The following is a 23,731-nucleotide window of genomic DNA, read 5'->3' as shown; positions in this document are numbered from 1 at the left end:
ACCAACTGCCTGTGCTAAAATAAGCTAATTCACTATAGTCTTCCATTATTTATTTATTTTTTGAATACTTTGAGAACTTACTGGGAGCCAGGCTTTGTGCTAGGTGCTGAAATGCAAAGTGGATATATTACTTTTTCTCAAGGAGATTAATTCAGTGTGATGAGGCAGTATATAAAGAGGCAATTACAAGTAATATATTGCTATAGCAATTGAGCTGTGGACAGGATATTTTAATCAAAAACAAGGAGAGGCACAAAGCCTGTCTTAAGTTAGGCTGAGTGTGGGTGATAGTTGAACTGAATCATGAACGATGATGAAGGTGATGAGGATGGGGGCAAGAAATTCTAGAAATGGAGGCAAAGGCATAGAGGTAAGGAGTAGCTCAGGGTGGTTGGAAGTTACCAGCAGAAAGGGTCTATGGACACATGTGGCATCAGGCACAGATCAGTGAACATGATTCTAGAGGAGAATTCAGAGACCAAGCGTGAAAGGTCTTGTTTCTTGTACCTGCAATTCAGACTCTATGCTGTGGATAGTGTGACCCCACAGGGCTTTAATTTTTTTTTTTTAAGATTTTTAAAATTTATGTATTTGCCAGAGAGAGAGAGAGAGAACAAGGAGGGGGAGCTGCAGAGGGAGAGGGAGAAGCAGGCTTCCTGCTGAGCAGAGAGTCCGGTTGGAGGCTCGATCTCAGGAAGCTGAGATCATGACCTGAGCTGAAGGCAGGTGCTTAACTGACTGAGCCACGCAGGCGCCCCTTCCCCACAGGGCTTTAAATAGGGTAGTGAAATGGTTGGTCTTGTATTGTATGCAGTTCATTTTGACAACTATGTGAGGGACGACTTTGATCAGGACCAGACTGTTGGAAGGGGACTAGATGGGTGTCATTTCAGTGATGAGATAGTGAATGCTTAAGCCAATAGCCAAGGGAGGTACTGGTTATAAAGAGAATGGGATGACTGTGATAAAGATTTTGTAGATATAATTGGCTTTATGTAATAGATGTATGAATGTGGCAGGGAGAGTGATTGAGAGAAGGAGTTAAGAATAACTCCCAGATTTCTGGCTTTGGTTACTAGATGTACCAGTTACGACATCAAATGAGTATATTTTGGATACCACTCATGAATCACTTAATACTTGGTAGTGCACCTTTTAGTGGATATGATGGTTATCTTCCTACACCACTGACCAAAGTATTTGAGGAGAGAATCTAGCTTCTGTATATTTTGCAGAAATGAAAATGACAATGGCTTTATTATTTTTTTCTCTGTAAAAAATAGTGCCTGCTAGTGTTAAAAAGCTAATTAATTGGGGGAAAAGTAAAAAAAAAAAATTCGGGGCACTTAGATGACTCAGTTGGTTAAGCGTCTGCCTTCGGCTCAGATCACAATCCCAGGGTCCTGGGATCAAGCCCCTCATCGGGCTCTCTGCTCAACAGGGAGCCTGCCTCTCCCACTCCCCCTGCTTGTGCATGCTTTCTCTCTCTGTCAAATAATAAAAAAAAAACTTCAGTATCACCTCAAAAATATTACTACCTAACACTAGAAATAGAACTAGGATTCAGTGTAAAATGTGTTAAAACTTTCTCTTTTAACTCATCATATTATCATATACATATTTGTATGCTTGATTTATATAATGGATTTTAATTTTGCCTGTAGCATGTTATTATACAGATGAACTATATAATTGAATCAATGTTATCTTGGGGAATAAGTAGGATGTTTCCAACTTCTCAGTAGTGCTGAAAAAAGCCTTCCATATACATTTAGGGTTCATTGTTAGTCTCATTTCTCCATTCCTTAAGAATAAAGTCCCCAAATACTGCATAGCATAAGGATTCTTTCTGATCTGAACTCTTGACTCTCTCTCCAGTCTTGTCTTCAGCCTCGTTTCCAGCTAGTTCTCAAGGTGCATTACTTTGTGGCAATACCAACCTGTTTGCAACTCAAAATAAACCATCTCACGACTTTAAGCCTTTAAGACATCTTCTCTATGCTAGGAACACTCTCACTCTATTGAATTTCTCCTCGGTCTAAAGATCAGCTCAAGGTTACCTTTCCTTAATTCTCTTAGAGAGAGTTGACCATTTTCTGATTTCCGCTGTGCACATTCCTGTCAAATTTCCTACCACCCTGTATTGTAAATTTTGGTTTGCATGTCTGTGTTCCACACTAGAATATAAACTTTTTGCATTTAGGGACTATATTTCAATTAGTTTCTAATCCTGGATGTTGGCACTGTTTTAGCACATAGTTAAGGCTCACTTTATGATTATTTCATTCAATTGACATTGAGACATTTTCAGTGGTCTAGTAGCTTAGATGACCAAACCTAATTTAAAGATTAAGGAATTTAGAAAACCTCCTGAAAGCAATAGTGCCCCCTCCAAAAACCTTAATTTTATTTACATTGTTTGAATTTTTCAGAAAGATTTTTTATTTATTCATTTGAGAGAAAGAGAGTGAGTGTGAGAGCATGAGCAGAGGGTAGGGTCAGAGGGAGTGGGAGAAACAGACTCCCCGCTGAGCAGGGAGCCTAATTTGGGCTCTGTCTCAGAACCCTGGGACTATGACCTGAGCGGAAGGCAGGCACTTAACTGACTGAGCCACCCAGGCACCCCTGTTGGAATTTTCTGATATGGAGCACAGTTTAACTCTATAGACTTTATTATAATCTAAATTAAGATCAGATGTAACCTAAGAGAGTTTTGAAAAATCTCTTGATGTTCTTCACATTTAGTTTGAAGGAAAAGAAAAACAAAAGCACTTCAGTGCCTCCTTGCTAATCATCTCAAGAAGGAGCAAGCAAATCACCACAGAAGTGGGGAGCATTTTTTTTCCCATTTTGGTAGCAAAGTATGGATGAGTGAGAAGCAGCAGTCAGAAGTCAATTATATAAATAATTAAAGAACAATGTTGTATGCACCCACAATTGCATTTTCAAAATTTTGCCTCTGTGTGTGTGTGTGTGTGTGTGTGTGTATGTATGTATATATATATTCCTTAATTATCTCGGAAGCAATGAAAAATTCTTCCAGGTCTTTTTAATACAAATTAAAACTTCTGTTTCTTTCTAAAATGTGTGCCATTTTTCTATAACAATCTCCAACATAGGAATCTCTATACAAGTAAAAATTTCTCTTAAACTAATGTCATAGCCAGTGCCTTCTAAGAGAGGTCTGTAGCTCACAGAGATATTTTTAGTCTGTAATTCCTAATTAATGAGACACGGATACTTGAGATGGTATCTTAAAGTCTTGATTTGTAATGTTGTTCTTCAGTCCTTAGAGAAGTCCTTGGAAAAGAATTAACTGTAATCCAACTAGTTCTGTGTGTTTTAGTCAGGACACTTTTTGACGGCAGGTTACAGTGAGCAAATTTTTGGCTCACATAACTGAAAAATCCAGGGGTGCAGCTGGAATCAACTCTGTATAGGTCAAGCTATTCAGAGGATGTCTTCAAAGCTCACACTGTGTCTTTCTTTCGTATAAATCCTCTTTGCAAGTGAGCCAATGGCCACTATCTTTGGCAAACATATAAAGAGGATTTCACTGGGCTTAGTTTGGCTCACTGTGTTTGGCCAACTGGGTTATTGTAATGGGTCAGAATGGAGTCATCCCCACACCTGAAGTGGGAGAAGGATCGGGCTTGGCTGAGCCATATGGAGTGGGCTTTCTGCGGACAAAAAGTTCTCTAATACCAGACAAAGTGGGGGAGGTGTCCTGGAGAGACAAAATCAAAAGGTGACCACTATGACGATTTTTGCCACTATAGGAAGTTCAAGTATAAAATGAATGCCATTTTTTTTTCTGGCAAATGAAATACTGGTAATTCATAACATTACTTATCCATCTATTTGGCCTTACTTTTTAGTACCCAGGATGTGGAATTTAGGGGGACACAGTTGAGTCTGAACTCCTAGATTTACTCTTACATTTGCCGTATTCACTTCTATATTTTCCAAATTACACATCCAGGAAGATTCTAAGACCTGACCCTGACACATACTCCCAGAGAATCCACATTAACATGCTTTTCAAATACAGGGTTCTCAGAAAGTGAGCAGAGTATCTTTTAATGGGCCATCTGTAAAACCATTTCTGAATACAGAAGAAACTTTGTGAAACATAAAGATTTTCTATAAATTTTATCAGAATGGAAAGTATAATGTGTTCCCTGACCAGCCTCCTGGTAATATAAATGTGATAATAAATGGGAGCATGAATTTGTTGGGCTTGAGCTCTATAAAGTAACTTTTATAATATCAATCTACAATGGTGTGAGTAATTTAAAAAGTATCTGTTTTTTGTTGACCCCTTTACTGTATTCTACTTTATTCGTAGTCTCCGAATTTTTCACTTCCCTGAAGCTAAACAACTGGTAAAATAAATCTAATTCGTATTTATTGCTGTTTGTCTAGTATAAAAAAAATCTATTCCCTAAGTTTTGAGGGATAATCCAAATGACAATGGAGTATGGTGACAATCATTAGAAATTAAAGATACCACTTTAAAAATTTTAGTTTTTTCTTAGAGCTCACTTTAATTACCATATTTCTTTTTTTTAAAAGATTTTATTTATTATTTATTTGACAGAGATAGAGACAGCCAGCGAGAGAGGAAACGCAGCAGGGGGAGTGGGAGAGGAAGAAGCAGGCTCATAGCGGAGGAGCCTGATGTGGGGCTCGATCCCATAATGCCGGGATCATGCCCTGAGCCGAAGGCAGATGCTTAACTGCTGTGCCACCCAGGCGCCCCTAATTACCATATTTCTGATATATTAAACTAGGTATTTTGTTTTCAGAATAAAATTTTACAACACTGTGTTTACAGTATATCTTATATCAGTGTATCATCATCATCATCAACCACATTTGTTTTGCACACTGAATATTTAAAATATGCATATTTTATGATGATTTCTGTAGAGCAGGCAATATCTGTAATGTTTATGAACACAGTCTAGAGCCAAAGACCCTGGTTTTGATTCCAGATCCACCACTTAATAAGCTTAAATTCTTAAATTCTCTGTAATACAGTTTTCACATCTATTTTAGTAATAGTATATACCTTATATGGTTATGAGTTAATGCCTGTCAAGCACATGAAATATTCTCTGTATTACTAACCTTCTAAATGTCTTGGATTTATTCACTTAACTTCCTTAGAGCCACAACCTCGTCTTGACTATCTTCATCTCCCCTAATCCCCACTCCATTCTTGTAATTGCCGCCAAAATGGTCATTGTGACTCCAGGCTTTTTCCTCCCTAATGTATAATCCACAGCTTTTTTTTTTTTAATTGTCTTCCTAATGACCAAATTTGATTAGACCATGCCCCCGTGGGAGGGTATTCAATGGCCTCCTATTGCCTTCTAGCAAAATCCAAAATTACAGGCTCCCTGATTTCATCTTTAGTCTCATTTTATATTACTTCCACTATCTTGCCCTGTTTTTAGCCACTGAACCCATTTTTGCCCTCTAGGCTTCTATGTGTCTTGTTTTCTCTAGATTAATTTTCTTCCCTTCCTTGATTAAATCATTCTTTCTTTGACCCTCTCTAATCCTTTGTTTCCATTTCACTAAAAACACACTGGATTTTCCACATGCTTCTGGTACCAATTCATTTTTGTCTCCTTCAAGAGCTCTCTGTCTTGTAAGACCAAACAGTTTGTTGTCCTGTCCTAGAATAATCAATAGAGACCTCAGGCTTTCCCAACTAGTGGTCTTCATCATCCTCCCAATTCAACTTTCATCCTCTTTGGTACTCTCCATTTCAAATGATGACCTTTCATCCCCTTAGCTGTCCATGTTAAATTCTGGGAATTAGCCTTGATTCCTTCTTTTCTGTTAACGCATAGTCAATGAATCTCCAGTTTCCCTTTTTACTATCTAAATATTTCTCAAATGTCATCCTGTTCTCCTCCATTGCTGCTCCCACTGTATTTAGATCCTCATCATTTCTGGTAACAATGACAAGAATAGCTAACATTCATTTTTATGGGATGGTGCTCTTCAGGGTTTTACAGGCATTATTTTAGTTAATTTTCACAAAAAAATTTCTTTGAAATAGAGACTACTATTTTTGTCTTTATGTAGATCAGAAACTGGAGAGTGGGAGAAGTTTGGCAACTTGTCTAAAGTCACACAGCTACTCAGGTTCATGCATTCTTCTAGGGGCTCTAAAATACAATAACAGAGAGTCCTTTGTTTTGTAATGGTTACTCTGAAAGTCATACTTGTACTTAAAATCGTCCTTAAAGTTTTGTCAGAATATGTCACATGGCCTACTTAAAATCCTGTGTTCTAGATTGAATCATTAAAAACTTTTTCAGTGACTCTTTCCTGCTGACATTGACGTTGCCTTTCAAAGTAAATTTGGGTCAAAAGAGTAGTAATCAGACATAGTTACTAAAGGCAGAGCACTCTCGTCTCTCTTCCCTTTCTACAGTGGCATGAGCTTCCTTAGAGCTTTGAATCCCCAAACTCTGGAAGGGTTTCAGCAGGCTTAATGTTTTGTTTTTCAGCCCACCTAAAGGAAAACTCAAACAGTGCCTCCACCACATAACCACTCTCTCATTTTCTACCTTATCCTCGCTAACTCATTAGATGTCCACTGCTCGCCTCCCAAGCAGCTTTCCTAATTATGTCGGTGGCGCACAGCTTGTCTTCTTAAAGACTGTGTTTTTCACTCTGTTCGTGCCATTTCACTGGAGAGGAAATCTGCATCTGCGCTCCTATGGAAGCCATAAGGTCACCACGTGAAAACTTGGAGGGCAAAAAAATGTTGTCAGTAATGAGATCTCAGGCATTTGGAAAGTTCACAGGGTCCTTTGTACAACACTGAAGAATCCCTCTGTTTCCTCTGGTGCTGTTTCATGCTAATTTCAGAACACCAGCCAGTATAAGGCATCTCAACTCAAACTTCATTTCACAGCAGAACCCCTTTCATCCTTTTTTGCAGCAAGGCAGTTAGATTTATCTTGTTGATCTGTGGGAAAAAAAGGAATAAAGAAACACAGTCACATGAATGTAACAGATGGAACAAATTGAAGGGTTTGCTCCTACCACTTTTCTCCTTATTAAAAGGAGAAGGGAAAATTGTTTTTCAATGGGGCACCAATTATTATGATTATTTAATATTTGAAAATTATGTGACATTCTAGAAACTCTAAGAGTTGCTGATATAGGCTGAATAGCAGTAATATCAGATTAATTCTATCACAGTTACAGGATTTATGTCACCACTTCGCCATTGATTTTTGACTCTTGACTCCTCTGGTTATGTCCAGGGAAGGAGCAGAAAGCCAAATTCACCCATTCCCCTCTTTGTGACTTGTTTGATTCTGCTACACAGAGAAAGTCCCAGGGATGGCATAAAGGAAATAATTGACTCTCTGACCTCCTGCTGTGTGCTGTGGTGCCACTGCATCTTATTTAAACTGTGACATTTGATTAGTGTATTGATATGCTCAAGAAATTGTGGGCTTGCACTCCCATAGAGTCACTTCATTATACTCCCCACTGTCCTAGTTTTCCAACACTGTGCGATTTTACCTCTAGGAACGTGCCTTCACCGTACAGGAAAGAGAGAACACTAGTAAATGATGGACTGGATTCTAACCCCCCAGCTCTAGGTGTTTGAATTGTAGAATCAAAGAAATTCTAGCAAAATTATCTAGTCAAATCTCCCTACTTCAGGCTGTGGAGTAGCTAAGAGTCTTGCTCTTACTCTTACTTCATTAGCCTTTTTTCTTTTTAAAGTGTTTTTGTATTGAGAAGTGAGTCATAGCCTTAAATTTGCCAGTCTTACAAGTAGGAAATGAACATTAATACTATTATGTTCCCTAGGCTGTCACATAAGGTGGTCAGTGAAAGGTCCTTTTTGGCTTGAGAAGTTGTTTTATAGAGCACAAATCACCAAGTACACTGTGCTATGATTTTTTTTAATTTATTTTTTCTAGAGAGGGAGGAAGAGAGAGAGACAGGGGTGGGGCAGGGGAAGGGCAGAGGGAGAATCTTAGGCAAGCTCCACACCCAGCCTGAAGCCCACTGAGGGGTTCCATCTCACTACTCTGAGATCATGACCTGAGCCAAGGTCGAGAGCTGGATGCCCAACCAACTGAGCCACCCAGGCACCCCCTGTGTTGTGTTATGATTTTGCAGTCATGTTGGTTTAAAGCACCAGATCATCTGTTTTTCAACTTGTTGGTGTCATCCTACAGAAAAGGCCCTACTATAAAACCATTTGTGGAATTTTAGCATATAAAGGGTATGTTAAATAATAGCTTAATGGTGATTTTTACTTAATGACTATGATTTTGTCTAGTTTTTCATTTAATTATGATTTCAAGGGGTGCCTGGGTGGCTCAGCCAGTTAAGCACTGAACTCTTGATTTTGGCTTAGGTCATGATCTTAGGGTGGTGAGATCGACCCCATGTTGGGCTCCATGCTCAGCAGACAATCTGCTTGAGATTCTCTCCCTCTGTCCCTTCCCCCACTTGTGTCTCTCTCTCTCTAAAATAAATAAACAAATCTTTAAAAAATTATGTCATTTCACACTATTGCAAGGCTAAATGATACAGGTCTCACTTTCTCCTCCTTGTACCTAACTATCTACCTGACTTCTCACATTTTAGGTGCAGCATTACACCTAAGTGTAATTATATACAGACTTGCAGTTTTACTGTCTGTCAGCAATTTAATGTCACTCCCAGGAAACCATGAGCATAACCAGAGTGGAGGTATGTGTATCTTGTTTGATAGCGTGGTGCAAACGATATGTACATATAAACACTAATTGAAGTTATAAATGATTTCTAATTTATAAATGATTATACTTAACATTTGACCCACTGCTTTCTTTCTTTCTTTTTTTTTTTGAAAGACTTTATTTATTTGTCAGAGAGAGAGACAGAGATAGAGAGACAACACCAGCAAGGGGAGTGGTAGGCAGAGGGAGAAGCAGGCTCCCCGCTGAGCAAGGAGCCCGATGCTGGACTCGATCCCAGGACCCTGAAATCATGACCTGAGCCAAAGGCAGACACTTCACTAACTGAGCCACCAGGTATCCCTGACCCAATGCTTCAATCATAATTTGTAACAAGAAACTCTTTCACTCAATTCTAAAAATTTGGAGGGATAATGACAAAGGCTCCCTTAGGGAAGACTAGCAAGGGGGTGCCTGGGTGGCTTAGCGGGTTAAGCATCTCCTTCGGTTTAGGTTGTGATCCCAGGATCCTGGGATTGAGTCCAGCATCGGGCTCTACAAAGGAACAAGGAACAAGAACGATATTAACAACTGATTTATTAATGGACACCTGAGATACTAGAAATAGATGGCACAATATTTTCCTCAAATTTTTATTTAAATAGTACAATATTTTGAAAGTTCTACAGGAAAAATATTTGAAACCTAGAATCCTATACCCAGCTAAAATTCCATTCAATTGTAAGGATTAAAAAAAAAGACATTTTTGGTTATTGATGAATTCAGGAAGTTTATCATTTGCAGATTTTTTTCTACAAAGATTACTGAAGGATATACTTTACTAATCCCAAATAACTATATACACACATACACACACAGAGTATGCCTTTCCCCTATACCAACACATTCATCTCCAAATCAAAAGTTAAAACAGAAAATAAAATCCAAGATCTATATCTGGAAGGTGTTTGAGGCAGACATGGGCAGCTATTGACATACTTGGGGAGTGGGGAGAGGTATTACTTTGATGTTGGTGATATTTTAATGAATTTGTTCAAAATGAAGTGGTAACCATTATAACTTATAAAGGAGGAAAATTTCTCTGCCAATTACTTGTAACCATGAAAAGGAAGAGTGGGGGGAAAACAATAGAAAAACAGGATAAAAGGTGTCAAGGTAAGTTCAAATATATTGGTAATTAAAATATTGAAAAGAAGACACAGAGGTGAGGATGGTCATCTTGTTTTCCTATATTGCATCATTCTTTAATGGTGGAAGAACCAGTTTTGAATTGACTTCACCATGTTTGAATTTTTCCTTTCACCACTTCTCCCTTCCTAAAAGGCTAGCCTATTATTCTAATTCTAACAAATTGATGGCATCAAAACTGAGGCTTTTGAATAACAAATCACCCTCTCTGATCATTAGTTAGTCCTTCCTTTAGAAAGGTGTGGGCAGCCTTTTTTGTGTTTTTTTTTTTTTTCCTAGATAGTCACATGTAACATTTTTTTTTTTTAAGAGAGGGAGAGTGTGCTGCGCAAGTGTGGTGGGGAGGGGCAGAGGGAGAGGGAGAGAGAATCTTAAGCAGGAGCAGGCTCCATGCTCAGCACTGAGCCCAGTGTGGGGTTGGATCTCACAACCCTGAGATCATGACCTGAGCCGAAATCAGAGTTGGATGCTTAACCAGCTGAACCACCCAGGTGCCCCATGTAACCAATAATAACAGTGAGTCATTAATATACCATATAGATCATTTAGGATGAAAGACTCCATTGTTGAATAGTACTAAGGATAATTAAGGATGTTGATTACCACCCATGTCAGTAGGTTACAGTTAAAAAAAAAAAATGAGCCACAGAATTCTGAAACACTATCTACAAATGAATGAAAGGTTTCAGAAGTGGAAAGTATTAGAATCAGAGTTATGATAGAGATAAATGATCCTGAGAGCAATACTTTGGAAGATTTTAAATTGAAAAGATGCAATTAAAGAATGGCTAAGAAGTCTGTATTTGAGATTATTTAACACTAAGCGAAAGCATTAATAAAATAATTTTTTGAGCCTGAGTTTCCGGATGATTTTAGAATTTAGTTTTTGAGTTTTTGAGAAATAAAGACATATTCTTTCTATACCATTTCTTCCTCATTTGACCTTCTGTCCATACAGGACACACACAAAAACATGAAATTAAAAAAATATGAGATATTTCTACAACTTAAAAAAAATGTAAATTAGAAAATTCTTCTCTCCAATTCCTTTTGCCTTTGCATTACATGGTGAAGTGTTCAGATTTTGCTAAATTCGTCAGCTGAAACAGGAATGCTCATTTAGTTGAATGGACATGTGACAATATTGTTTTGTAAAAGGTGGTATATGTGATAGTTAAAAAAAAAAAGAAAGTTCTAGAGAGCTTCACATCTCCAAATGGAATGAAGTACAAAACTTAGTCAACTTTGGGATGATTTGAATAATATTCACACGCCCTGTGTTCTGCATGTTTTATGGTGTTATCTGCTACCTTTGTGTAAAAAAGGAGAAGGGAAGGCTCAGTGTTGTTCTTGGTATATGTGAACTGGTTTCCTCTCTCAAGTAAACCCAGCAGGTAACAGTTGATACAGATGGAGAACCGAGTTTTAATTACTGTCAGTAGCATCGCCTTCCCCACTTTGCCAAATGCTGCGTGTTTCTGGCAGGCCACTCGGAGATTCTTCTCTGGGAGGCCTGTTTCTGCCTCAATCAGTGTGCATTCCCTCTGATATTCCCACAGTGTGCACGATAGACCCCGGCACACACACTGCTCAGGGTAATATGTCTCTAAGGCGCTGAAATCAATGGGAACACAGCCTTTCTTGCCTGACAGTATTGTCAGGGTGTATTATCTGGTTTAGGCTGTGGCTTCAGTTCATAGTAGTCGTCAGTTAAATTTCCCTTTCTGAAGCTGAGCAAAGTGTGGTAATGTCACAGCCACAGGCGACTGCCGTTCATAGGACGGTTACTGGAGAAGCATAGCCTCCTGGCTTGTCACACTGTATATATCTCAGGGTCTTCTCTTCCTTCCTAGTCAGAGGTTTCCAAGAATGTTGCCTGGAGCAGTCATGGGATGCAAAAGAGAGAGATTTTTGTTCTGCACTTAGCAACATTACCACACTTCACACTCAGTTTCTGATAAGGGAAAATTTAACTGACTTGCTCTGAACTCCATCTATCAGATAATACACTCTGACAGGGCTGTGGATAAAGGCTAGAAAACCTACTAATTTATATTTCATTATCTCTGCACTTGGCTTAATCTGTTATCTTTTGCTAAGTGTTGCAAAGATGACAAGGAGAACTGAACTGAAAGGGGAAAGGGGAACCCTGACCTCACAGGGGATGCAGGAAGGCACACTCGATAACTCAGCCTTCTGTGTTAAAAAGCTGTATGCCAGGGGATAACCTTGGAGTCTGTGTGGAAGATTAGAAGAGGCAGGGCAGTCTTGCACAGATGAAGAGTGGAGGGGCCACTTCTAGCATCTGCGGCTTCTTACTGTGCCTCAGAAGACAAAATAAGGCTAACGGGAGTTATCTTGGAGCTCAGACACTTCCTAGCTCTGGTCCCGGGTGGTACACTCAAGAGCTGGAAGAAAATGACCTTGGCGGTACTTTGCCCTTGGTACTGAAAAAGACCCTTTTAAGTGCTGATGTATGTTCATTAGAACCAATGAACTAGTAGGGGTCTATTTGAGGCTTAATTAATTAAGGGAGATCTCTGCTTTTCTCCAGTGTAGAGAATGCCTGGTTGTCATGAACACTCCTGGAGGTGGTCGAGTGGGCCTCTTGTCCAGTGTCTCTGCAGGAATGTAGCAGTTCAATTCGGAAGTTCTTTACAATAAGGATAAACCCACATTGGAATTATCCTAGCTTTGAAGAGGAATTCGACAATACAGATATAAAATAGAGATAATAAGTTTAAGGGACTCTCTGGAATTATGCTGAAGGATATTGTAGGCACGTGCTAGTATTTATTTGTCAGGAACGGGGTCAGACGTTGGGAATCTGAACATTCGTAAAACTTTCTTGGAGCCTTTCCTTTTCTCTTTAAAAGAGAGCCAGGCAGGCACCTTTGAGAGACAGTCTCCTGATTCTGTTTTTGGTCCATGTGGGTAAGAAGCATACAGAAAGGAGGGTGGGTAAATGCATACAGATTGCAGTTCAAGGTTAGCTCGCTCTGTAAATTATTCTAAGGGGAATTATAGTTCTCTTGGGGACACATGCAAGGCAGAGCATTATGAACTATATATCTTCGTTCTCAGGATGACCAACCTGCCCTTCTTAGCCTGTAGTAGAAGATTCCTGTGCTCAGAAATTCTGCTTTCACCCCAAGGTTCATAGCAGCATTGTCCACAATAGCCAAATCATGGAAGGAGCCGAGATGCCCTTCAACAGATGACTGGATTAAGAAGCTGTGGTCCATATATACAATGGAATATTACTCAGCTATCAGAAAGAACGAATTCTCAACATTTGCTGCAACATGGACGGCACTGGAGGAGATAATGCTAAGTGAAATAAGTCAAGCAGAGAAAGACAATTATCATATGATTTCTCTCATCTATGGAACATAAGAACTAGGAGGATCGGTAGGGGAAGAAAGGGATAAAGAAAAGGGGGGTAATCAGAAGGGGGAATGAAACATGAGAGACTATGGACTATGAGAAACAAACTGAAGACTTCAGAGGGGAGGGGGTGGGGGAATGGGATAGACTGGTGATGGGTAGTAAGGAGGGCACGTATTGCATGGTGCACTGGGTGTTATACGCAACTAATGAAGCATCAAACTTTACATCGGAATCTGGGGATGTACTGTATGGTGATTAACATAATATAATAAAATAAAATTTAAAAAAAAAAAGAAATTCTGCTTTCACATCTGTAAAGTGGAGCGGTGAGGAACAGTAAGAAGATAGGCTCTAACCATCTCTTAGGGATAAAAAGTGCCCCAAAGGAAGTTATAATCACAGAATTTTAGAGCTAGAAGGAACCACAGACATATTTAGAGGAAAAGAACTAAACTAGGAGTGAGAATATGTGGATTTAATCTTAGCTCTGCATTGACTCACTGCATGTCACCGGGAACACACTTTCTTTCCTCTGCGGTCTCAAGGGTACCTTCTGGAAGATAAGAATATGTCAGTAGTTTATCTCTGAGAGTTCTTTCTGCTTTAATTCCTTACCATGGTATCTACAGAAATGTAACAAGGGTTACACAGGTGTTTTACCAGAGTCTCTGTTCTCTGACTCTTTCCAGTGTTTCCTTCTTTCTCCTTCCTTCCTTCCTTCCTTCCTTCCTTCCTTCCTTCCTTCCTTCCTTCCCTCCCTNGTTTATCTCTGAGAGTTCTTTCTGCTTTAATTCCTTACCATGGTATCTACAGAAATGTAACAAGGGTTACACAGGTGTTTTACCAGAGTCTCTGTTCTCTGACTCTTTCCAGTGTTTCCTTCTTTCTCCTTCCTTCCTCCTCCTTCCCTCCCTCCCTCCTTCCCTCCTTCTCTCCCTCCCTCCCTTCTCCCCTTCTTCTTTGTGGTCTGTTTTTATTTTCTTAAGTTCATTCAAATTCTCAAAAAGAGTACATTAAAGATTCAACATCGGGTTAGTAGTCACATAAATAAATACTAGTTATTATAGAGCAGCTTCTGATGGATTCTTTATTTAACTTTAAGGCTGTGAAGCAGCTGCTGGAACAACCTATGTACATTTCCGATTACGGTACTGAAGTGCTTTTTTAGAATCCAAGAATCACTGCGTGTTGTCTTTAAAATATGTCTTTCCCTGATGATGCACTCCGAATGACCATGGCAGCTCCCAAGTTTTTCTGTTCTCAGAGACGTGGTGGCCTGATTTTAGGGCTTGCTGTGAAGGCCCTGGATGAGCTCTCACAACCTTGCCACACTGCTTCTGACACAAGCCAGCTGAGACTCACTCACTTGTTTTGGCACCTTCTCCAGGGAACTCCTGTAGTCCCCCAAGGGAGGTGGTGATGAGGACTTCATCATTTTGATTTTTCTCCACCTCTTACACACAGACAATTTTGGTTCCAGGGTTGTGTGTGTGTGTGTGTGTGTGTGTGTGTGTGTGTGTGTCCTTGAATGCAGACTAGGAAATGGCTTTCCTGCTGTTTTATAGTTGATAGTTGCCCTATTAAATACTGCTGTTTTGCTGTATGCAACTTTCTCTTCCTCTGGGGAGCTCTCATCTCAACCTTAGCAAATAAAGTAAATCATGCAATTTATCATTTAACTTCCAAGTTAACACACAATTTTGAGGTACTGATGAAAGCTGTAAAATATTATGTGGGAACTCTCCTCCGTTTCTGATGTGTTTCTTTTCTCTGAAGGGAGCTCTGTAACTCCAAGTCTCTCTCCAACTCACTATTTCATCGTTGGGGGATGAAGAGGATTGTTTGGCGAATAGTATTGGGAGTAATAGCTGGGCATGTGTGGCTGAGCCCCACCTTTCCTTTCTTTTCCCCTCTGTTTCTCTAGTATCTCTGTCCCCTAGAGTTGGGAGTGGGAGTGCACAGTCAGCTTGTGCCCAAACTTGCCTGTGCCCTAGGATGAGCAATTCTGCCTAATTCTGGGATTCAGTTATGAGATCTTTGGGATTTCACATTAAAGGTCATCCTCCAACCTAGTCCTTGTCTGTGATAATGGTGTCCTTGTCTTCCATATTGTTCAGATTTGGGTAGCAAAGGGGGGATTTAGTTGTTGAAACCCTCTTGGAGAAAGAATCTCCAATACAAAAAAGGATTAAAATGAAGAATTATATTAACTAAGTGAACAAACCCTTAGGGATCATCTACTAAGTGCCTAGGCATGTTATTAGTCATTGAGAAAATAAAAATGAATTAGGCATAGTCCCTTTCTTAAAAGATTCCAGAGTTTAATGGGGTAGATTTAGAGGGTAAACTAGAGACATCAGAAAGGAGGGGACATATTAAGATACACAGATGTTTATCTCAATCAACAATTATAAATTATCTAGAAGTGTGGGATGCTAGCAGGGAGAGGAAATGATGACAAAAGATAAAATACCCAATTATAAGTAGATTCCACTGGTAATCCATTTAACCAACTATTTCACTTTTTTCTGTAGCTATCTTTTAAAAAATTGTTTCAAAAAACATAACTCTTCATAAAAATATAACCTTTTCTGTGTACCAGGAAAGTTGAGTTTAAATATATAGCAAGTACAAAAAAAAAAATGTGTAGCAAGTAGGCAAATTAAAATTGAAGAATTAAAATATAATTTTTAATTACATGTGTCGAATTGAATGTTTTGGTGGCTAATGAGTGGGCAAACAAATTGGCCTCGTTTTCCTAATTTGCAAAGTAGGGGTCGCAGCAACCAACTTGTAAGATTTTTGTAATGATTAGAGTTTAATGAATTAAAGGGCTTGACATGAAGTCAATGAATAATTAATAAATAATAAACTATGTTATGGCAAACATCTGGTTTGGATTTGAGTAATTCCTTGAATCTGAAACTTATAAAAATCTGTGTTTTTTGCATAAGGAAATATTGTATACCTCTTAAGCTGTTTTTGAGTTGCTTTTGATATTATGTAATCACAGCTGAAAGTGATCGAAATTCAGATAGGAGTAAAATATATGGGGTTGAGGTCAGAGGATGGAGTAAAATAAATTAAGGAAAAGGAAGAAAAAAGGAGAATGTTAATTTATAGTTAATAATCAATTTTAAGACTTTTTAAGAGTAGATTTTTTTTTTTAAAAGTGATTCTATTTAGATGAGGGCTTATCATTTAATTGACTGTGTTTGTTGACTTGGAGTGAATTATCTTTGCCTCTGAAATTCTTAACAAAAATTATTACTTTATTTTTATTTGAAAAATCCTACAAAATACTAGGAGCTACAAAAACAAGCTTTTACCATATATTTTTTTTTAAGATTTTATTTACTTACTGAGAGAGACACAGAGAGAGCACAAGCAGGGCAGAGGGAGAGGGAGAAGCAGACTCCCCGCTGAGCAAGGAGCTGGATTCAGGACTTGATCCCAGGACCCTGGGATCATGACCTGAGCCGAAGGCAGATGCTTAACTGACTGAGCCACCCAGGTGCCCCAACAAGTGTTATTATATTAATTTTAATTCCTAGTAGACAAAATTTTCTCTATTCCATGGAGTTCAAGGGAGGATTTGTTCTTTGAGTGACACAATTCAATATTAGAAAAAATAAGTGTAAATTGCTAAACCCTAGTTGGAAGATTTTATTCATTGGTCATGATTTATGGTAAAGTCATATGCTGTGTTCATAGGAACACAAAGGGTGATGGAGGAGAGAGTAAAAGTGAGAGAGAGAAAGAGCAAGAGAGAGGGAGAGAATATAACATTTACACTCCGAAGGAGCTATCAAAATACTATTTCACTCTCTGCTTTCTTCCTTCTCTAACTTGCAAAATTAAGTAGCATTTTACTTTGGATCGCTTCACATTCACTCCTAATTTTTAGATTAGCCCACAAAAAGCAGAAGTTAAATTTTATTTCTGGTTAAGCTGATTATCTGTAGACAAAAGTTCTTGGGGTGCCTGGCTGGCTCATTCGATTGAAGGTCCAACTCTTGATTTCAGCTCAGATCAGGGTTGTGAGATCGAGCCCCAAGCCTGCTTAAGATTCTGTCTCTCTGGGGCGCCTGGGTAGCACAGTCGTTAAGCGTCTGCCTTTGGCTCAGGGCGTGATCCTGGCGTTCCGGGATCGAGCCCCACATCAGGCTCCTCCACCGGGAGCCTGCTTCTTCCTCTCCCACTCCCCCTGCTTGTGTTCCCTCTCTCGCTGGCTGTCTCCGTCACATAAATAAAATAAAATCTTTAAAAAAAAAAAAAAGATTCTCTCTGTCTCCCCCTATGCCCTGCCTTGTCCCCACCACTTATGCTCATTCTCGCTCTCTCTGTCTCAAAAAAAAGTTCTTATCCATGGACCCTGATGATATCCTATCCCATTGGTCATGCTCCATTGAGGATATTTGTGAATACTGCAATATTTAGTCCTATGTATGTTGGTGAGGAACCTTTTAAGCAAGTGTCTGGTTCTAGAGACCAACCCCATGTGCTCATTCAGGGTCAGTGAATTGCATATGATGTGTTGCATTTTTAGTCATAAGCTGTCTCCTTGAATGCCTTCTCTGACTTTCTAGAGAGGATTTAGTTGAGCATATATTGTCCTGGAAGTAAGAGTTACCCCTATTCAGTGAAGCCAAAAATATATTCCTCAAGGAGCCTGCTACAGTAAATCTGCAAGTTCATGATTCAAGGAGTGCAACAATCTATAGAATAAAGATTTATTGAAGTACTAGAAAAGCCGATGCATTTAATTCAGGTTTTTATGTTCTAGAATATTCGTGTGTGAACATACATGGTAAGTCCTGCCCTGCCACACTTTAGATCTGCAGTTATCCATTCATATGCAGCCCATCTAATCACATTGTAAACATGCATGAGTGCATGTGGGCATGCCCCTCTTCCCCTGCAGAGTCATTCTCCACTCTCCTTTTCCCAGTAGGGAGAGATCACAATTGCTCCAGCCTCCACAAAGCACTAGCTCTAAATTTTTCTGTTTATCCTACTGTATTTTGGCAAGGCAAGTTTTATAGACAACATATGTCTACATCGGGAAAACAAACAATCCCCAAATCTCAGTGGCTTAACCAAGAGAAATTTTTTTACTCATGCCCATTATATCTCACTGGGGCATTCTACTGCATTCATACATTCAGGAGACATATTGATGCAAGTAACATCAATTCAACCTGTGGCTTCAGCAGTCACCGTGGAGGGGGAAGAGAGAAGGTAGGTGGAGGCTTCATACTGCTCTTTTATTTCAGCTTCTAAGTGACACATATCAGAGGTTCCACTCACTACCATTGGCCAGAACTAGTCATGTGACCCCACCTAACTTCAAGAGGGCTTGGAAGTGTGATCTTCTGTGTAACTAGAAGGAAACCAGATGTTGGTGAGTGCTGGTAGTGTCTACCACACAGGACAAGCCAAATGACTGGCTGTCTTTGGTTGAGCTTCAAAAAAACAAAGCCAGTTTGGTGACATATCCATCATCCTTAAAGTTTTAAAACTTTACTCTTATGAGGACTTCCATGGCTGGTCATATTCAGAAAAATTCACCCACATTGACTAAGGTCAAAACAGACTACTTATGGTGACTAACGTAACATAATAAAAATTTAAAATAAAAAAAAGAGACTAAAGTATAAATTATCTTTGTCATCATGATAGCCAAAAAAAAAAAAAAAAGCAAAACCAAAATAGAAATACACTAATATATTTTGGACAGTTGTTACTAAATATTATGGTCTCTCTATACAGTAGATACTAGCATATACAAGAGTGGAAACTGTGGCTTAATTAGAATATGCAACTTTCCTAGGTCTTTCTAACTGCCTGGGCCACTTTTTGGGGACCATACCTTTTTTGCCTATCCTTGAAGCAATTCTTTTCCAATATTAGAGTAACCAGAAAGCTAAGTTAGTGAACAGAAGGTTACTTCTTTAGTAGAAATAGAATCCAAGCAAGAGGAGGTGAAAACTCATAAATTCCCAATCCCACTGTGATGAGGTCTGGTGAGTCATTCATACCCCACAGCAGAGTATACGTATCACTCAGATATATTCATAGCTGTTATACAAGCATTCTTCTCTTTCTCCCTCCCTCCCTGCTGCTCTCCTTCCCTCAGTATTGAATTACTACAGCCACATGATCACATTTTTTCCTCTTTGGGCATCTTCTTTTATGTTTCATGCTAGTGATATGATAATCCAACCAGTTGATTAGATTAGGCTTGTTAATTTACCATTACATTCTACTTCTGTTTTCTTGGACACTTCTATTAGAGTTTGGGGTACCCACCTAAGACCTTTAGAGTATGGGTAAGGATATCCATATATGACAGACTGATAAACATCTATGAATTTCTTATATATGCCTGGGATTATTCTAAGTACTACTCATATTAGTGGGAGAAAAAGACAGAGTTCATATTCTAATATGGGAAGATAGACAAGAAACAAACAAAATAAATCATTGAAAATATTGATAAACAAAGCAGACACTGGAGGGGTAGGTAGTTTGAGAGAAGGCTTCACTTGAGAAGGTGATATTTGACTCCAAATGATGGATGTGAAGAAGCAGATCATGAAAGGGAAAAAGGGAAGAACTTTTTATACAGAGGGAGCAGCAAATGGAGAGGCCTTCAGGTAGAAGCAGAACTCGAGAGGGTCACAGAATAAGTAGTGCCTTCAGAGGAGTTGAAGCTTCAGGTAGACCAGGGCTTCTTAATCTCAGCCCTATTTACATTTTGAGCCAAATAATTATTTGTTGTGGGAGATGATACCATTCACCATAAGATGTTTAGCAATATCCTTGGCCTCTACCCACCAGATGCTAGTAGCATCTATTAAGCTGTGAAAAAAAAAATGTCCCCAGACGTTGCCAAACATTCCCTGGGGGAGCAAAATTTTTCCTGGCTGAGAAATACTGAGTTAGAATGAAAAAGTAAAGGGTATGCAAAGCTCTATCTATCTATCTATCTATCTATCTATCTATCTATCTATCTATCATCTATTTGTCCATTACCTCTCGCCCTACTACCTAACTTAAAAAAGCAAAAGTGTTGCATAGTAAAGAAGCTTCCGTGTTGCCCTGTTTCTCACCAGCAGCCATGAGGTAGAGTGGTGAACTGCCTTCCCTCAAATCACTAGTTGCTGGAAATGAGGGGCTTGAGGTACTCAGTCAACTCTAGATTGACTTTCCTGTTGTTAGCCTGTTGAGACTTTCCAAGGAAAGATTACAAGACATTTCTCCAACACAAGAACCTCTGGAATGCCCCTTTGGGGCATCTTTGGTAGGTTTTACCTTCAGGTTTTCCAGGCACCAACGTGGACTGTAGTTCACAACACAGTCCTTCAGGTCAGATATCCCATCTATTTCAGACATGTTAACTGTCAGAGACTGGCCTTATTTCCTGTGTTTCCAACCTCATGATTTTCTCCTTGGATTCCCTACGTTTTATTGCCCAAAGCAATATTGTAGAAAGTTTTCAACTTCCTGGTCTTCACTCATCATTCACCATTTTAACAGGATCATAATATGATCGACTGCTATTGATTTGCCTTTAGATGATGGCGTTCTAAGGAGACAGGCAGATTAGGTGTCCAGAGATTCATTGATTGTCAAATCTCAGGGTTGGTTCTCTGCTTTGGATGTTGTTTGATTCATCTTCCCAGTGTATCAATCCACTGTCCTTCCTGGGAGATTAGCCTCTTTGATTGGGTTTGAATATGGCTTTGTGTTTGATTGGTTTTCATCTTCTTTTCTAAAACTGTTTTCCTTTATTTATAAAGGGAAGATCTCACCAGAAAGACAAAACGAATCGGCGATGCCCTATGGTTTCATCCTCATGTGTGCTTAATGCTCTCTTCATCTGTTCCCATTAAGAAATCATGGAGATTTACAGATTTATTCTTCTGTCAAATACACTTTCAAGTAACATGGACAGAGAGATTAAGACCTTACTATTTTCAGTCATTCAAAAAATGTTTTCATTTTATCTGCCTTCTTGAGGATCTGCACTTGGTTTGTATTTCATTCATATTATGTTTATAGGTGGGGAAACTTCGTTTGAATCCCAGTTTCTATGAAGCATATTTACTACTGTTTCATCACTTTCTCCTCTGGTAAAAAGTGATTATAGATCTCTACCCATTGTCGTGTAACATGTGTGGGAAGAATATAGGTCTGTGCCCCACTGACTTTGTACTTGGCCATGTGGTATGTAGGTGATATGTTTCATTCAATGGTCATATCTGAGAAGAAGATTTAGCAGCCATCTGCAGTCTTCTCCCAGATCTTCTGGTTCTTTCTCTTTGACATAAGAATGGACACATCACACTAAAGGGTTGCTGCTTTAGCCTGGAAGCCTAGACTGAAGAATACCCAGAAACAGACCCAAACAGAGCAGAAGTGTAGGTGTGGTCTCACATCTGCTGACTTGTCACATGAAAAGAATATTGATTTTTGGAAGTCACTTAGCATTATTTGTTGTAGGCATCACCTAATGTGAGTTGAAGAATTCACACTCACTTCTGACAGAATAAAGAAAAGATTTGAAAGTCTTTTTTTTTTTTTTAAGATTTTATTTATTTGACAGAGCACAAGCAGGGGGGAGCGGTAGGCAGAGGGAGAGGCGAGAAGCAGGCTCCCCACTGAGCAGAGAGCCTGTTGCGGGGCTCGATCGCAGGAAGCTGAGATCATGACCTGAGCTGAAGACAGATCTTAATCAACTGAGTCACCTAGGCGCCCAGGACTCAAAAGTCTTAAAAAATAATTTAGAAAGTCTTGTAGTCTGCCTGTGCAATAGACTACATCATAAGCTAGCATGAAATTAAAGCCATGATTAATCAAATGGATTGACTTTATATCTTAACTGTTGGTAATGATTATTTTCCCTCAGTTATGAATAAATAAAGTATTTGGTCATGTATAAGATATCCAACTATCTTTATATGTTGATTGTATACCATTTGCTGATTGCCTTATATATATGGAAATAAACTTTTTATGTGTTAAGACTTTAAAAACCCCCAACTCTCTTTGAATGTGAAAATTGGAGATTCAAATGAATGGTCTAGAAAGCATAGGACAGACCTGGTTTTACTGTTGAATAATGCTTACTTATTCATGTGTTTGTTTTAATAGATGATCATTCACTGAGCACTTAACATTACTTAATGTTACTTAAGTAATTTGTGTTACCTTGTTGGATCTTCATAATCACTGTGGAAGGTGGTTTCTGTTATTTTATACATTTTCTAAAAAGAAAACTGGCTTTGTAAGGTCAAGTATCTCACCCAGTTTTGTAAAATTAGTAAGTAGTTAAGTCAGAAATGACTCAGGAATTTTCTCAGATTTTAGAGCCCTGATCTCTTAACTGCTGTTGCACTGTCTTAACTGTGAGAGATGGTAGCCAAGCCAAAATCTAGGAGCAGCTTTTGACTTAGGATTTACATTGTATATCAAGAATATTACACTGTACATCTCTATTATTTCCTCTGTCTTCTTAAATAACCAAATATATTGAGCACCTAATATGAGGTAGACCTTTTTCCAAGTGCAGAAGATATACCAGGGGACAAGAAAGCTAGAGAAATTGGCTTCGAGGAAGGGATTCTGCTGAATGTTCAATATATATTCAAGAAAAGTTCACAGTGCTTTGAAATGCACTGAATTTATTAAATGAGAAACATCATTTTTCTTATTTGAAATTCTTCTCTCTGTATGTGGGTATCTTCTATTATACATAGCAGGACGTTTCACTATGCAATTCAGGTCGAAATGCTGTATTCTGTCTAATCAAGGGAAAATGGAAAGTCATGCTTCTCCCCAGTGGCTGAGACAATGCACCTGGCCTTGGCCTGTGTTGGGGAGTCAGGTGGCTTGATTCTACTGTGTTTATGTCCTCTTTTGTCCTGATCTATTCCCAAGTTCATTTAAGAGTAATGGGGCAATCTTACAGCAGATCGGAAGATCTTACTCTTTTACAAGATCTCTTCCCCCATCTTTTTAAATTATGTGATATTACATGCTTAATTATAATATAAATCTAAGATTCTACATTTGGGGATTTATTGCTTTTCAGGTTTTATCTTTCAATATTAATAATATTAACTTTTTGAAAAAGAAAGTATGGTATGTGAGCATTCTTCATGCCTAATGCCGAGTCTGTCTGTACCCCTTATAGTAATGCTGACACTTTGCAAACTGCCTAAGAACAAGCCATTTATTCCATTAAACTATATAGTAATACGGAAGCATACAGATAGTATATAGTAAATTGAGAGATTAAATAGTCTTCAAGATTTTGTTTTTCTAGGACTATTACACTGTTTTCTAGGCCTCCAGTAAATATTAAATTTAAACCAAAATCTAAACAAAAACTGAATCTTTAAAGGGAAAGA

General features: G+C 38.8%; 1 pseudogene; it reads right to left on the bottom strand.

The window, feature by feature from the left end:
* Nucleotides 1-20,711, bottom strand: part of LOC100465818 — a 150,637-nt pseudogene extending 129,926 nt beyond the window's left edge.
* Between the last annotated feature and the right edge of the window lie 3,020 nt (nt 20,712-23,731).

This window comes from Ailuropoda melanoleuca, chromosome 19 (assembly GCF_002007445.2).
Source record: "Ailuropoda melanoleuca isolate Jingjing chromosome 19, ASM200744v2, whole genome shotgun sequence".
In the NCBI taxonomy this organism is placed as follows: domain Eukaryota; kingdom Metazoa; phylum Chordata; class Mammalia; order Carnivora; family Ursidae; genus Ailuropoda; species Ailuropoda melanoleuca.
The sequence above is the reverse complement of the archived record's forward strand: the minus strand, read 5'-3'. Positions and strand labels throughout refer to the sequence as shown.